At 42.3% G+C, this 17,894-nt stretch overlaps 1 long non-coding RNA gene across 1 annotated transcript in view; it reads left to right on the top strand.

The window, feature by feature from the left end:
• LOC137445680 (uncharacterized) overlaps positions 1-17,665 on the top strand; it is a 30,749-nt gene extending 13,084 nt beyond the window's left edge. The window contains exons 3-4 of the long non-coding RNA XR_010988455.1: positions 16,406-16,467; positions 17,002-17,665. This is a non-coding gene — a long non-coding RNA (uncharacterized lncRNA). The remainder of the gene's footprint in view (positions 1-16,405; positions 16,468-17,001) is intronic.
• Positions 17,666-17,894: the final 229 nt, after the last annotated feature.

Raw genomic sequence — 17,894 nt, 5'->3', positions numbered from 1 at the left:
GGCGTTCAAGGGGAGATTGGACGTGGCACTTGGTGCCATGGTCTAGTCATGGGGTCTGTGTTGATAGGTTGGACTCGATGATCCCCGAGGTCCTTTCCAACCTAAGTGATACTGTGATACTGTGTGATACTGTGATACAATAGCTTTGAAAATCAAAGCCAGTTTCTGTTCACACAGATTCACTAAAAATTATACTTTTGCAGGTACCATCTCAATGATTCTGTAGATAGCACCAGACCCATGTGCACTATAAAAATGATGAAGAAAATCAGCTAGCTTCCTTACCTGAGCTGCTTAGAGACCATTAAGGACAGAAGATCCACATGGATCAATACTCATGTTTACTTTGGTCCACACAGAATCATAGAATTGTTAGCGTTGGAAAGGACCTCAAAAATCATCTAGTTCCAACCCCCTTGCCATGGGCAGGGACACCTCACACTAGATCAGGTTTCTCAGAGCCACATCCAGCCTGGCCTTAAAAACCTCCAGGGATGAGGTGTCTATGACTTCCCTGGGCAACCTGTTCCAGTGTCTCACCACCCTCATGGTGAAAAACTTCTTCCTAACATCCCTTCTGAATCTATTTTTGTTCTATTTCTATTTTTGTTCCATTCCTCCTAGTCCTATCATTACCTGACACCATAAAAAGTCCCTCACCATCTTTCTTGTAGGCCCCCTTAAGAAACTGGAAGGCCACAATAAGGTCTCCTCTGAGCCTTCTCTTCTCCAGACTGAACAGCCCCAACTCTCTCAGCCTATCCTCACAGGACAGGTGCACCAGCCTTCTAATCATCCTTGCGGCCCTTCTCTGGACACGCTTCAGCACGTCCAGATCCTTCCTGTAACAAGGGCTCCAGAACTGGATGCAGTACTCCAAGTGGGGTCTCACCAGAGCAGAGTAGAGGGGGACATGGCACAGGCACTCTGAATATTAAGCTCCAGAATCATTTAGGTTTTACCCAGTCACTAAAACAATTGGCACCAAAGGCAGACAAAAGATGCATAGGGACTCTGCTAGAGATAACAGCATGAGGTCATCCCACAAGATTTCTTGCATATCACAAGATATGACTTCCCCAGTACTGCACCCAATAAACAGGGTCATCTCAATGCAGTAGTTTGGAATCCCATGTGTCTCAGCCTTTAATCCTTCTACTCTCCAGAATATTAGGAGTTCATTACCAACACACCACAGGTGGATCCCAGATGAGCACGTGTAACAGTGAGACTGTGAAAGGGAATGGTGACATTTCAGCAGGTGTATCACATCCACACCAATGAACATAGGTAGGAAGGGAAAAGTTAAATTAGCCACATGGAGTGGGGGAGGAAAGCCACATCAGAGGAGCAGGGTCTTACTGCAGAAATAAATTATTTGCCCAAGAAAAAACTAGAGGCCCCATTGCTTGAGGTTTCTGAGAGGAAATTAGATGAGACATATAGACAAATACAACTGAAGGACTCCTGCTTGATTGTGAAGTAGACAAAGTAGATGCCCCTTTTACTGCTACTGTAGTTAAATAGGTGAATATCTGTTGTCCACCTGAACCACCACAAAGCCACAACTGTCAGGAGCAGGACACCACTGCTGTGATCAAGGGGTAAAGTCTGCATATTGTGAAGCTTGAAGGTTTTATTTTGCATCTCTCCATCCCATTAACAAGCAGCTTAGTGCATTCACAACAGGCTCACCCAAACCAAACAGCACTTGAATGCCTGACAAAAACAACTGGCATCAATTCTTGAACATATGTGGGATAAATTATACTTTCTGTTGTTAACTGCACTGAGTTCTCACTTCAGGGTCTGTATATGACACAGCTTTTGGTAAGTTTGTGTGTCATCCCAGTGACTGCTACTGCTCTGCTGTGTAACTGTGAGCAAGGCATGCTGCTTCACTGAGCTTAAGCTTATTCACCCCTTATATGGCAACAACAATGTTCCTCTTTCATTGTAAAGAGTTCTGAGAACCACAGGGAAAAACCAATCCATTATTGTAAGTCAGGAACACAAATGCAGGGTAGGACTGCATATCTCAGCTCTCTTCTAGTTAATGATTAGACATCAGTTGGGAGCTTCTCTACAGGATACAGAAAAACTCTTTAAGGAATCTGGACATGATGTTGATTACAACAGTGTGAGCCATAGGAATCTTTCAAGGCTGACTCCACTGTAACAGGAAGTAGTAAGTAAATGGCTGTAAGTGATAATAAACAGAGTAGCATAATACTGTCTAGTGATACTCATCATGCAGTGAAGCAAGGCTCCACCACAGTGTTATTAGCATGTATTATTTATGTTACAATGGTGCCAAAGAGACTTGACCTAGGTAGGGCTTACTGAGCTGAGTCTTGTACAACTGCATAGTAAATGGCTATTGCTTCCATAAAGCGCACTCTGTAGCAAAGACATGATAAAGTGGTGAAAAAAACCAAAAGGCTGAATTGAGGGTGAGGATTCAAGGAGTAGGGTGTGCAGAGATCCTAGGATGCTCTGCAAGGAAACACGTCATGAAGAGAGTGTGTCCTGTATTGCTCAGAGGGTGGCGATGAAGGCCATGTCGCCACTGTATAAAAGATGGGGGCAGCTTCCAAGCTGCAATGACTTATTGCTGAGTGCTGTATCGCTGAAGACTGAAGCACACAATGGAAAGTAGAATTCCCTTACTGCTTCAAATTAGCGAGGAGCTTCAGTTGATGTCCTGAAAACAGTTTTGTTTAGCATATATCTATGCATATGAAACCATCTTGGCTCTGGTAGGATGCAGTCTAGCAAGGACTTCTCCAGCTCACCAAGGCTTGCTAGGAGTGCTGGTGGGCATCAGCTGCCCAGTAACCACTAGACCTGCCCATATCTTGCTTCCTGGGGCCAGCTCCTGGCTGAGCTCTGTGCACAGCCATCCCTCTTCCCATGTGGTTTTCAGGCAGATGCCAAAAGTTGAAGCAAAAGCTCATAACATGCCAATTACCCTGGCCTCAAAACCACAAATGATTGTATACAGCTGTTGGCAAATGAAACATTGTTCCAAACATTTAATACGTAATTGAATAAACTTGTGGAGCCCAGCTCTGGGTTCCACTGCCCTTTTGTCAACTCTCCAGCCCACTCTCAGTCCCTGTGTGTTCCAGTGTGAGGGAAGGAGGCTTGCCTTCCAGCTTTCCATCATTTTACACACACACACACACACACACACACACACACATATACATATATATATATATATATAATTCTGTCACAACATAGTTTCAGATCTATCAATTTTCTGTTGGAGCACTCAGAGAGTTAATTGTAAAACCCATTTCCTCTCTTTTCCCCTGCACCAGATTTCTGCTAATGGACAAATAAACCAATTCATAGCAGCTTTTGATTCTCCAGTAAAAATGCAACAAGCACTTTATTTAGATGTGGTGAATGGTAATTGCGTTTGATGGGAAGAGTGGGCAATTTTTCCTTTTGTTTGGCAAATGCCTTGGGTAAATTGTTTTTGTGATCTTATCTAGAACACAAAGGTCTAGTCACTACTTAAAATTATAAGGTAATTCATGAAATACGCTCCTGGATCAGACAAAGACAACAAAAGTGACTTTGCCAACAGTAACTTACACTGCCCAGCAGGTTGAAAAAGGTTAGCATTGTCTTTTTCGAAATAATAATAATACCCTAAATTAAATGTACCATGTTTAATTTTTAAAAATCCAGAGATTGTATGGTTTACTTCTAAAGAAACAGTACTGTTCTGCAACATGTGTAACGCTTCAAAGGTTATGAGAAACATATGCCACTACTCCATCCTTTATGAACAACAGTTGAAGTTATACGTAATTTTCTCCAAATTGCCTTTTAACGTTTGATTGCCTCAAACCCAACTAACTGAGCTGTGCTGTGTGATATGCAAATTGCAAGCTTGCTACCGCAATCAACATCTCCCAGGGAGGGAAATATTTCTGATCCAGCAAATCAATTTGACCCATCAGTAATGAACCATGTTGCGAAGAGTTGTTTTTCTGCTCCTTGGTTTGGGGGTTTTCTGCTTTAGATTGATAAATTTACTGGCTTAGGAGTGAAGAAGGGGTTGTGTTAAATCTCCCAAAGGGAATTAATTTTTTCAGTGCTAGCCTGATGTCTCTGGTCCAGAAAGTCAGTATTCTGACAGAAAGTAGTTCAGATTATAATCCAAATAATAGATCCCAAGAGGAGCTTCCTCTCTTTAGTGAAGACATCAAGAGAGGGAAAAAAGTAAGGCATTTTATCACCATCTAAACTCACTTTCTGCTTCTCCAGTGGAATTGTTGCCTAACAGACACCTCTGCTAACACTCTATATAACTTTCCATTGGAAAGACATTAAAAGTTTTGTATTCAGCATAAAATGTACAATTCAAATAGTGATGCTGATTCTTGGATTAATTGAAAAGAATTCATTAACCACAAAACCAAAACAAAACAAAGCAAAAAGGAAAAGTACAATCATCTTTCTTCAGTTCCTTTGCATACAGAATTCTGCAATGTCTGGGAACTGGGGGAATAAGGGATTTGACTGGAAGTATGCAAGGGGCAAGATTTTGTCCGGGTGGGCTTCTTCTCTAATTCTAATGCAATGTGAGGAATTCATACAAAGACCTCCTCAGCAAGGTCCATGAAGGCTTGATGTGCAGTGTATCAAGCCCTTAAACCCGCCAAATGTCTCAGTAAACTGTAACTCATTTGTTCCCCTGTAACCTGCCATTGCATGGGCACCCAGGACACAGCAGAGTGGGGTTCACTTAGTCATGCAGCCTGACCATGGCTCCTAACCTCAAGGATGTAGGGCACCTTTAAGGGACTATTGTCAGCCAAGGGAGCTGCACAAAAGCCCTTTTACACAGTCATCTCAGGATGGAGATCAGCCAAGAGCCACCAATGCCCTCTGCCCACCAACCCTGGGGTGACCAGCACTGCCAAGTCATGGTACTGTGCAGAGGCCAAAGCACCTACAGGAGGTCAAAGCAAAGCCAGGCTTCTCCTCTCCAGTACAAGCACTTGTAGAGGTGACAAATCAGACTGGCTGCATCTGGATGCCTGCTAGGACAGGCACAAGAGAAGCCTGGGCTTGTGTGCAAGCCAGGAGATGGGCCTGAATACTAGAGCAACTGCTGGGATAGAGTCATCTTGGGAATGAGATGGAATTAATGCTTGAGCTTCAGCTCTGGGCAGGCACATAAACCTGTGGTTCTTAACACTCCAGTTAACTTCACCGATTTTTGCGGGACTGCTTACATGTTAAAGAAACGCACATCTTTAAGTACTTAGCGCGGGTTAGAAGTTTAGCCTGGTGCCATTGAACAAAGGGACAACGTGGAGCTCTAGTGCTTTGGTAACTGCACAGGCAGGACAGAGAGATTGTACATTGGAAGAGAAACAAGAATGGTCTGGGAAGGGCTCTTCATCCTGAAAAAATCAAGAGATCACAGAGAGAGTAAAACAGGAGATGTGGGCAAAAGCAGAATGTGTGATGCAAATGATGGAGAGGAAGGGAAAGAAAAAAGAGCACAACTGGGGAAGTGGCAAATGGAAAGATAATGGGAAGCTTGAAAGAGAAAGCTGGAGAAACACTCGAGTCTTTCCATCTGGAGGTTAATCAGTGACGTGGGCTTTTTATTAGCCTCTGTTAGGATAACTATTTTTTTCTGTCTTGTTTATTCCTCCTTTTAAGATCTGTACCATGTTTGCATTCCCTGCCTCCTCTCCCTTTACCATGGCTGTTCAAATCTAATTACCAGAGGTTCATTATATTAGTTTACTTCATTCCCTCAAAACCCTGGGCTGCATGTCATCTGGATCTGATTATGTATGGTGCATTTCATTTTCCCAGCTATTCCCCTACCTGCTTTTAATCAGCATGAGATTTTTCATTTAAATGTCATTAGATTTTTTGAATAAATACATAAAGAACATTATAAATAAATATAAAAGCTTCAAAGTCAGGCACAGGGAAAGCTATGCCCAAGACCACCCATTGTTGTGCCCTTCTCTGAGGAGGCTATACCAGATATGCCCAGAGGTGTTAATATAGCCTGCCACATTTTTTTTAGAAGAGCATTTTGTTAAGCAGCAGACTTTTACTAGCACCTTGAACACTCCTCTGAGATTCTGTATGAAGAATATATGAAGCTCAACATTTGGCAATGCATTTGTGCCTTTCATTTCTGTATGAGTTCAGTGACATTTCCACAAGTGATTTGCCTTGTGGCTTCAAGGCAGCTAACCAGACACACTCACCTGATGGTGTTTGTCAGCTCATGGCCTTCAGCTCCTTTCCTCACAAGTGAGGATTTATTATGCATGAAGAGGGTATCTAATTAACAGAAATAATTGAACTGTACTCTTTGTAGTGAAGTTAATCATTGTTATATGCCTAATTCTCCTTCCATGACTTGATGGCTCTGCTTGCCTCAGTGAGGTTAAGTATTAGCCAAGTTCTCCAAAGAGCGAAGGTTTCACAGTAGGAGCCTAATGGACCAGAAGTACAAATAAAACATACAACCTTTGGGATGGGTTCAAAAGAGGATTCAGCATCTTTGAGAGAGATTTCTCAGTCACACATCTGACAAAGTCTCTGTGATCATACTCCATGAACCTTTAAAGAAGCAGCTTACTGTTTCAGCCAGGTTTTATTCTCATAAAATGTTATCCTTCACCTGCTTCTTCAGGCACTTTTGTATTGCCAGTATCTGTAAAGCCTGGACTTATTTTTCTCAAACATTTACAATATATTATTTTGCTCTACTCATTCTTTTGCCTTCTACAGAGTGTCCGACATCTTCAGTTCTCCTCTGCACAATTATAGTACGCAGGTCCTTTGCCATTAGACCGCAGTTTGAGGTTAGTGTCTCTTAAGCTTATTTTGGACTTTTGTTCTGATTCACCCTGAAGTTGGCTTTACCTCTCTCTTTTCACTAAGCAAGATACTTAGCTTTCTATGCCTAAAGTCCTTGTGGAGGAACCCTACCTTGGATTTGGCCACTCCTGTTTACACTGCAGCAGAACTGAGAGAAAGCCTTCTTGTTGTTCATCCAACATCATGCTTGGCAATTACCTAGAAAGATGCTGCATATCAGACAGAACTTGCAGCTCTCTCCTGTGTGCCACTGAGGCTATGCCTATATTTAGGGAAAGATCTAAGTTTAGAGCTCCTTTGAGACACTTGTCTGTAAATATGCCAAAGTGAAACTAGTTAATAGCAGGGGGTGGGAGGGAAGAAAGAAAAGATCCAAGAAGTGCAACTCTTACATAGTATTTTGAGACACACACACAAAATTAAATCTCTGCTAATATGGGTTTAAATACTGCTTCTGTGGCTTCTCGTGAACAGCAATGCACAATCTGAGTGATGTGTCCAGTGACATTACTTTGAGTACCAGTTTATTTCAGCGACTTTCATTCAGTGTTTCATGAATGTTGGTCTGCTTTAGTTGCTCAAATTATTTAACAACTGGTCTCACATAGCAAACTGAGTTTTAAAAGGCTGTGATTTCCTCAAGGACACTTTATGAGGTAAGTTGAATGAATCATAAACACAAAGAATGAATGACATGATTTTCTTGTTTGGCCTCTCATCTATGCGTGTTTTCATTCTCTAACCTCTTTGTGTGGTTGTGCCCTCCCAGAACTGTCTACTAGTTTAGATAAGCCAAATTCAAGGGAGCTTGGGTCAGTATTACAAACTCTCCCACTGTCTTCAAGATTGTAGTTATTTCCTCCCTCTGTATCACTTCATCTAGAATAGTTCCACTTTTTTTTTGACTTAATGCCCATTGTTTCCATGTCATAAAGTAGCCCTATCTGGAATAAAATAATTATTTTGATTTAGCAGATATCTAGGTAACTAAAGTCTCCATGAGTAGAGTATCTCAAGATCCCGAGCTCCATTTAAATGGTTCAGGAGTTTTTCCTTCTTCCTTTTTTTTTTTCTTTTTTGAGATTAGCAACATGCCCCTAGCAGTGATCACTTTTGTCTTTCAAATCATGACTCCTTACTCAAAGCATCTGTGTGCTGGCTTACTGACACTCAAATGCTGTCCCTCCTGGCCGCTTTTTTTCACAGGTAGGAAGCTTTGTTGAGAAAAGTATAGCCACTGTGCACTGACTTCTACAAATGGACTAATTCCTTAGGAAGAGTATGGGGGAAATCAGGCTAATGACACAGTGGTGTTTATTCCTGGCTTTCAAGTAGGCTAGGTAACTCTCAGAGTTGTTTTTTCGGTTGGTTGGACTTCTGGGTGTTTGGATTTGTGGTTGTTGGTTGGTTTGGTTTTGTTTGTTTTGTTGTTGGTTTTGTTGTGGGGTTTTTTTGAGGGGGTGGGGTTCAGGAGGAGACTTGACAGGGTGCTTGGTTACATGGGTTAGTTGATAGGTGGTATTGGATGATAGGTTGGACGCGATGATCTTGAAGGTCTCTTCCAACCTGGTTTATTCTATTCTAAAATGTGAGCAAAGTTGACTTTTTTCTTGGAAAAAAATTCAGTCCAATAGGTGCTTCAATCCTTGCGGATTCAGGAACAGAACAGTTTGCAAAATCCATTATAAGGCTCTTAAGCAAAGAAAACAGAGCCCCAAAGGATCTGTATTTGCTGCAGTTTTACAGAAATGAAACAAACTTCATAGGAAGTAAATGATTATGAAATATTCACCAATCAGGTGTTCAGTAGTCTTACAACATCACAAAATCTATGCATTTAACTGTAAAACTTCCTCCACATTTTGCAGTTTCTTCCTTACAACTGATCTGTCATGGTAGAACCTCACCTAGGTCTGAATCTTAACTTTCTGAGAGAAAATTCAGATTCAGGTCCAAATCCAAACCCAAACTGGGATAACTCATGTGTATCCTCAGAGTTTGACATCAAAGCAGAAGGATAACTGTCCTGACCTTTCCATGAACCAATGCATGAGTGTCAAACTGTCTGCTTTTAATCTCTATTACACTGATACAGACTGAGAACCACCCTATGGTATCAGTGAAAAACAGGTCCATATAATTAAGTGAAGTAGCTTTGATTTTACTACAAGCAAGTGACTGAGGAGAAAATCCAACCTGCTGTTTTCAGAGGGTTAATTGACACACAAAAAGGCAGTCTTTAAACTAAGTTCCCCATGCCTCTAGAAAAAGTGGAACTTTCCTGTGAGGAAAGAAGGAAGCCTTAAGATGGAAGCACTCTCTTCTGCAGATAGAAACTGAGGGGAAGGAATTACTGAGTAGAGAATTATACAGCTCTTTGCAGCCCTGAGGAGTGAACATGGAGGCCAAACCTGGAGGTCAGCAGTTCAGGCACAGATTCCTTGGACTGTCACCTCTGCTTATATAGATTCAAGATGGAAAAAAAAAAAGGGGGGGGGGGGGGGAAGCAAGTAAGAGGGCTTTTGTGAGGAAAGGCAGCAAAGTGCTTTGTGAGGAAAAGCAGCAAAATGCTTTGTAAGGAAAGCTGAAACTGAAGCTGAAGCTTCTTCCTTGTAATGAGAAGCTATAATTCAAAGCAAGGTTTCCAAGGCACCATCATGTGTTTGTGCTCATGAAGACTCACTTCAGTAAAGAAGAAAATAGGAGCACAAAAGAATGATTTTCCTTGCTTTAATGAAGCTAATGGCCCTTTAGTCTCCATGGAGTACTGGAGGATGTGACCATTAATTTCTTATTTGCAATTTGTATGCACCTTGCCACACTCAGATCTTTTTATAGTAGTAACCTCATTGCAATACTTGGGATGGAAGGAAAAGCAGCATGTAGGATCCTCTTGGTGGGAAAAGATGAACTATGTGGCCTGTCTCCCTAGCTACCCTGGCTAAGCTGCAGAAGTTATGTGCTGTGCTCCACTTCTGATAGAGCACTGCATGAGGTAAGCTCTTTCAGAATGCCCTTGCAGTTGAAGGAGGAGCAGCTTACCTCAGTGGCGGTGTGAGAATCATCCCTTTTATTCGGGCTGCTTCTTTGCTTCTTTTAGAGAAGCTGTAATTCATGGCATGGAGAGGAAGAAAGACAAAATGTAGGCAAAAAAGGAGGTAACACATCCTGTTCTACATAAAGCAAGGAAGCATCATAAGTATATGACTATTCAGCGTGCATGAAAACCGTATGGTTCTGGCTAATACAATGAAGGCCTTGCAATGAGTGACAAGGCATTATTAGCAACATATCCTACGTGTATGTACATATATATATACACGTGTGTGGGATGGAAGAGAGTGTCAAATGAAAGTCTAACTGTCTCATCAGGCACTGGCAGGTTTTCTTTTCTTTGGTGGCAACAAATCTCAGCACAAAGGCCACAATTCTGACTGATCCACTTTTAGAAGTCAGTAACAGCTGTGGGATAGCTTAATTGAGGACTGGGGTCATGCAGCATGAAGAGCTCCCTATTGTTTTGGAATAAAGATAAAGCTCTTCCAAGTTGTGGTGTGAGAAAGCTATGTCCAATCCAGACCCATCTGGGGAACTCCAGCCCTTATTAAACACAGCCATAGGGGGGATTGCCATTTGCCTTGATGACTCTTGTTAGTTGAGTTGTTGATGACAGTAATAGCTGGAAAATCAATTACCACAGATAGAGAGGTAGGGAAACAGAGAGAAACTGCTCTGAATACAGCCCTTGGTTTCAAGACAACAGGGAAGGAGGGATGAGCTCACTGGTGAAACACAAGGGTGGAATGTGGGAGACCTAAGTCCCAGATATACCGCAGGCTCTCATTGGGAGTTTGTCTGGCAGCAGCCACTGATTTTCTTTTCTGTCATCCTGGGAAATTCAGACTTGGACAATTAAGTGGGGTCTGGAGGACACCCTGAGATGTTTGATTAAAAGGCAGTACTGAAGTTTGGGCCCAGACAGTGGCTGATTTGTTCCAGCAGCCAAAGTGAAAAGTAAAATATTTTTTTTTCTAGATGGGTCAAAAAGAAAAAATAAATTTATTTTTCTTTAACAAAATATTTTGTGTTGGGTCTCAGGCCCTAAAAAAACATTAAATCAAAAGGTATCCCGAGTCTTCTTATGAGCTAAGAGCCAGACTTTCTGACAGGATGAGGACTTACTCCACATGCCTTGTTCACAGACATCTGGAAGTATGTTAGAAATGGGAACAGAGTGAAACTTTCCTGGGTCTTTAGTCTTTCCACCAAAAGGCTTGACAGAAATTATCTCCTGATTTTCGTCTGGTGTTTTCTTCAAGTGTCTTATGTATGTCACTATTTGAGCTAGAGCTATTTATAGCACAGCAGCAGGCAAGGAGGAGAATGTAGCTAAGGCTACAGATTCACCTGTGTTTGTCACTACATCAGTGTCCTGTGGTTTTTGCAGGGACAGTGTGGTCACACACACAGACAATATTCTGCAATATATCTCGATTCTTTCCTCTCTAAAACAACCTCCTCAGTTTTAATGCTAAATGAATAAATACTAACAAGGTGTTAATGGAGCATTAATTATTGCTGAGGTTTTTGTGGAAAGGAATGTGACACCCACATGAATACCAAATTACTTTCTTTATGACTAGAATAATTACAGAGAATATTAAATGAAGCTGAAAGTGATGGGGCTCTTAGCAGTAATTGTTAGAAATTGTTCATACAGCACCCGATTTCCAATACCATATTTACCTAAATTGGCTAAGAAAAGCACACAAGGTATGTAAAGCACAATGAATCACTCCAGTTTACATCTCTAGCTTGAGAAATTGCTTCCTCATTGCCCACAGGAGAATAATAAGCATGGCCATTTGGGTCTGGTTTAAACCTGAGACTGGCAAAATCTGTCAGAAAAACAGAGCGCTGGTTTCCTTTTCTGCTTGGAAAGGTGTGGGGTTTTTCCTTATCAGGAGTAATAGCAAACATGATTTAATGAATAAAGGTGAGGAGGGGAACTGAACTTCACCCACTCATTTTCATAGTGGTGGGAAGTCAGAGTTTTACAGCCAGGGAGGGTTATGGGTGAGCAGCTGATAAGTTTTGAGGTTTTGTTTGTATTTGTGTGAAAGGAGCTGTAGGAAAGTGGGTTCAGGGACATGCAAAGGACCAAGTCCTGGTGCTTGAAGCACCTGAAAGATACTGATTATTATGTGCTTTTATTTAAGGAAAGAGTCCAGCCCTAAAAACAAGGCCAGCATCCACCAGAGTCAATTGAAACAATGTTCCTGTGTTTACCTTTGAAACTGGAAATGGATTTAGTTCCTAAGAAAACATACACAGTGTTTACCCATGGGTGAGACAGCTGTAGGGTTGGGGCTTCCCTGTGTCCCCACCCTGTCAAAGGAGGGCTGGCAGCTCTAGAGGCAAAGAGGTTCCATGCCAGGAGAGTCCAAACTACAGAAATACCCAAAGTAGGGTTGCAGTTCTGGAGCTTTGAATTGGATGCAGGTAGGAGTCTTGGGGGAGAGAGGGACTCTGGTGCCCATGAGAGGTCCTGAGGTGTTTTTTCAGGATGTGCCCTATTGTACAGCCCCTCAACACCACACTGGATTTAATTATCTGAGGCAAAGAATTGACCCAGGAGCACGAAAGCAGAATAAAAAGGCTTACCACTACCTGTGAGAAAATATCCTCGCTTGTGAACTTTGAGTTTACTTGAAACTGAAACTTGAGCCTGGATTTCAGCATTAGGATTGACTGCTGAGTGTTCCCAGTGAGTATCCTTTGATGAGCTGCTCTGGCTTTTCCACATGGCTGATCTCCTAACTCACTGGCATTTCTACAGTACATGACTGACTGCCTCAGAAACTGGCTGCCCTCTGCCTAAACTGACTTTAGCTAACTTGCCAACTTTGGGGTTAAACAAGTTCTAGATGTGTCTGAAATGTTCCTGCATGTAGAAAACCCCCTGTGAAAGGGCATGTGAAAGTTGAGCAAGATGTGGAGGAAACCTGTATTTCATTCATACTTTCTTCTCTAATCAGAAATTTGAGTCCATTGCTGTGTTTCTTTGATCTATTTCATAGGCTCTTTGGAAGCCCTGTTGTCTTAGTGTGCCTATTAGTTCCCTCAGTAGACTAATTCAGGTTGCTCTGCTGAAGCAGAGCATTGTGTTAATTACGTTTCAGTTTGCTCCTATTCCTAAATGATGTGATCTCTTTTATGTGTGCATGCACATACTGGTCTGGCACTTGGCTCAAGATCCTGACTGGAGCTTTGGAAGACTGACATTTGCAAGTGACTCCTAAGGAGGAAGAAAGTAAATAGGGCCCAAACCTTTTGAAACTCTGAATTGTTTCTGCAATTAAACTACTTAGGTGTTGTCTCAGTCCAGAGAGGGAAAGAGACTCAGTTCTTTTGAATATTCCCATGTTATTAAATTAGAGGCACAAACGAGGCCAAAATATCAACAGTGAGGCTATTTATTAACAGAATAAAGTGGATGGATCAGAAGGAGAGAGAGAAAATAGTGAGAGAGAGAGAAGAGGAAAGGAATTATATTACCACACCCTTCACCCCCCAAGACAGTTTGGGTCTGTGGAGGAAGGGTACTGCAGCTTTGGCTATAGGGGAGGGATCATACTTGTTGGCTGTGCTGTCCTCTGAGCAGCCTCTTCAGCTCCATGAGTTGTAGCAGGCAGAATTTAGGACATGGGGAGAGGGTTCCTCTTGGTCTGCTTCTTCCAGGCTCCTGGTATTCTCTGCATTTTTCTTCAGAGCAGCATTGCCCCGGTCTTTTCCTTCTCTAGTGTTTTCCTTCTCAGCAGCGTTGCCTGGTCTTTCCCTTCTGTGTTTTCCTTCTCCTGAGCCAGTAGTTCCTCACATCTTTTATACGGTTTGTAGGTATGTATAATCCAGAGAGTATCGATAGCAGTGGCCTCTGCCCATTATTATTTCCAGGGCAGCTGCAGTCTGGTGAGCAAGCTTTAGCTATGCACCTTCCAAAGAGTCGTTCCAGTGGTGTCTGCCCAATACACATCAGCTATTGTCTGGGCAAGCAGTAAAGGTGATTTTATCTTTGTTGAGTCACATCAAGAGACACAAGATTTAGTCTCTCACAGGTGTCTATGCCTGTGAGCATTTGATTGGAATGGAATGGAATGGAATGGAATGGAATGGAATGGAATGGAATAGAATAGAATAGAATAGAATAGAATAGAATAGAATAGAATAGAATAGAATAGAATAGAATAGAATAGAGTCAGAAATGGTTAGGCTATAGCAGCTAAATGAGCTCTGACAAGGGACAGAGGCATTTGCACAAGATGCCATCACCACGTATTTTCTCGATGCTTGCCATTACATCCTTCCTTTAGCTGCCTGTTTGGGACAAAGTAGGGCCAAATAAGTGCCTGCATCTCATGTAAATGTCTGCCTTTCTGCTGAGTGAATCTAGTGAGAATGTTTAATTGTCCTGGATGTGCCTTCGTACTGGTTGTGTCCAAGGTAGGTATTTAGTGTCACAGCTGCTTCCTCTCCATCAGCCCACAGAAGGCCCAATGGAGGCCACAGAAGAACCTGTCACAACTTAATTAACTGTGTACTCACTTGGAAAGAAAATTTAAAATTAATCAAACTGTGAGAAAATAATGTTACCTGGCCAAACTCATGGAAATACAGAGCCAGACTTTGTCTTAGTTCAACTTGGTTGGTAGCTATGTAGTTACATCCAGGATAAATTTGCTTTGAGTGATGCAATCACCCGGCAATTCCTCTTTGGACAATGTGACCTAACTGCAGCCTGTGGCTGAACACAGAGAGGATGCCTCAGGTGACATTTCAAAGCCCTCTGACCCAGCCTCCAGAAACATGACTATCCCCCAGAGAATGTACTCCTGCTATCATGAAATGGATTTCATGAATAAAATGAAAGTAAGTGCTGTGAGCAATGTATGCCACAAACCTCAGAGGTGACATGCCTGAGAGGCAAACAGCTTGTTGTCGTGTGCACAGAGAACATGAAGAATAAACTCACTTGTATCCAGAATTCCAGAGTTATTTCACAATATTCCACATACTCCCCTTCACTTGCTTGTCTAGGATGTGTGTAAAGCAGACATGGAAATCTGCTTCACGAAGCTTGGTTCTTTGTTTTTAATGAAGGAACTTATGCAAGTGTTCAACTCCTAAAACTTGCCGACACCTGGGCAGATAGATCTGGTTCCTTCATGTTCATTTTTGGTAACTGGTCTATACTTCAGCTTACAGAAGGGGCCTTTTCTTTCTTCTTGCTGTTCTCAAACACTTACTTCGCAAATATTTCACTGATCTCAGTGGGAGCAAGTCAGTTTTACTTTCAAGACTTCAACATATCATTGACAGAACAGTTCCAAATACAGATTTTTTTTTTTTCAAGAAAGGAGAAATGGGGATAAGAGACTTAAATAAAAAGCAAGTACAAAATAAATTATGCACAAAACACTATGCATGAAACACTATGTTCTTAACAATGAAATAGATCAGGATGGATTTTTCAGTAAATTAATGTGTTAGCTCATGCACTGAAGCATCTGTGCAAGCAAAGTCCTGCTGTATGTAAATTGAATGCCTAACAATATGTGTGTCTAGGCAAATAAGCCAGATCACAGGATCACAGGATGTTAGGGGTTGGAAGGGACCTCCAGAGATCTTCAAGTCCAACCCCCATAGGACCACAGAATCCAGCACAGGTCACACAGGAACACATCCAGATAGGTCTTGAAAGTCTCCAGAGAAGGAGACTCCACAACCTCCTTGGGCAGCCTGTTGCAGTGCTCTGTGACCCTCACAGTGAAGAAGATCCTCCTCATGTTGAGGTGGAGCCTCCTGTGCTGTAGTTGCTGCTGTGCTGTCTTGTCACAGGGTGCAACTGATCAGAGTCTGTGCCCTCCTTCTTGACCCCCATCCCTCAGGTATTTATAAACACTTATTAAATGCCCTCTCAATCTTCTCTTCCCCAGACTAAAAAGTCCCAGGGCTCTCAGCCTCTCCTCACAGAGCACATGCTTCCGTCCCTCAATCATCCTGGTGTTTTCTGCTGGTATCCAGGGAGAAAATTCACTCCTGGAGAACTTTTTTTTTTGGGTGGTTGTTGCTAAAACTTGTTATTTTGATCTGAAAAGCACAGATTTTCCTGCCAAGCAAAATGATACTTATGGAAAGGTTTCATTGTACTAGCCACCATTGTGCTTTATTTTATGAAATATTGATGGGTTTGTTCTTTTTGCATGGAGGCAAAGCAAACCATGAACTGCAGTTGTGTATTATGGAAGATTTGTGGAAAATAAAGTTATTTTTCAATTCCCTCCTTTCATCATTATCACCACCACCTCCCCTTTCCCACCATATCTGCCCCTTTTCCACCCCACCCATCCCAATTTACCCCCGTGTTCCCCTCAAATCCCAGAGCACCTGTGCTTTGTTGGAGTTGCCTCCCAGCCCAGGTGTGGCCACTTTGCCCTCCTCACGCACTCCCCTTTTTAATCCTCCCCAGGAAAGGCAGAAGACCCAAGCTGAGCCCATCTGGGCTGGGGGGGGATTCTCCTCTTATCACTGGTGAGTCCTCATGGTGTACACTGGGTGATGGTGGTGGTGTCAACAAAGGCCGGGGGGCCTGGTGGCCCCCCGGCTAGGTAGGAAGTATGTTTATGCCTCCTCCAATAGCAGCCACTGGTGCTGGATGGGCCTCCTTGCTGGGGCTGAGCTCCTCTGTGTTATATCTTGGGTGGCTGAGGGTCTTGCCCCAGGCTCTAGGATGGGTGCAAAAATGGTGGTGGTGAAGCAGGAGTTGTTTAGAGAGGATGGTGGATGGGAGGGAGCAGGAGCTGCTTGGGGAAGATGAAAGAGGGTGGTGGGGGGGATCTAGTAGTATTAACACTGGGTTTGCCCGAGATTCTGCATTGAACAGAATTCTACAGAAATGGTGAGGTTGGAAGACCCCTTTGAGATCATGTCTAGCTGCTTGCATTTAGCTCATAATCCCGCTACTACTGGTAAACTATTACCACTAAACCACATCCCTAACACCTACATGCCTTGCTCCAGACTGCAGCAAGGTCTCTTACTGCATCTCTGTGTTTATTCTTACAGAATACAGAATTAACCAGTTTGGAAAAGACCCTCAAGATCATCAAGTCCAACTTATCACCCAACACCATTTAATCAACTAAACCATGGCACTAAGTGCCTCATCCAGTCTTTCTTTAAACACCTCCAGTGATGGTGACTCTACTACCTCAGTTGTATTCTTACCTTCTGAATTCACAATTAAATCATGCTCCTGGGTAAAATTGAATCCTTCATGAAATACAGCGCTTGTATAAGTCTTCTCTTTATCCTGAAAAGTGTTAACTTTAGAATGATTCAGACATCTGAAATTTTATGTGTAATTAATATTAAATTAAATCTAACATACAAGTCATAGTCAAGAAATTAGCCATCAATTGACATTCATTAACTGGCATCTGAAGACTGAAAGGGAGGTAAATATTACTTTAATTGTGTGTAAAAGGGATGAGGACTGAGGGGAAAACTAGGAAATGGCAAGTCTGACATCTCTGCCAGGCAAATTAGCTCATACTGTGATACAGGACAGAGTGGACACCTGAACAGTCAGCCTGGCTTCTCAAAGGGAAGTTCTGCCTAACAAACTTCTAGGAGCATTTTGCTGAAGTCAGCTAGAATGTGATGCTGGTGATACTGCCTCACTGGTTTTCAAACAATCTTGCCATTAAGATTTTTATGGGAACTATGTGACCAGGGGACAAGAGGTAAAGTCCTAGTCTACATTATGTTATTGGCTAAATGTTAGAAAACTACAGATGGAAGTACACGATCAGTTTCCTCTGTGGAGGGAAGTCATCGAGGGAATTGTGCAAGTCTCTTTTGTCTGTGCTAGTAATCTGTGCCAGGCCTGGGTTGTTTGATATGCTCACAAAAGGGAACTATGAGTTAATATTTGTTGGTTATACATTTATTCAAGG

This window comes from Melanerpes formicivorus, unplaced genomic scaffold (assembly GCF_026170545.1).
Source record: "Melanerpes formicivorus ecotype bairdi unplaced genomic scaffold, bMelFor1.0.p_v2 SCAF_2, whole genome shotgun sequence".
NCBI classification, from domain to species: Eukaryota; Metazoa; Chordata; class Aves; order Piciformes; family Picidae; genus Melanerpes; species Melanerpes formicivorus.
Note: the sequence above shows the minus strand (reverse complement) of the source record. Positions and strands in the feature narration are given on the sequence as shown.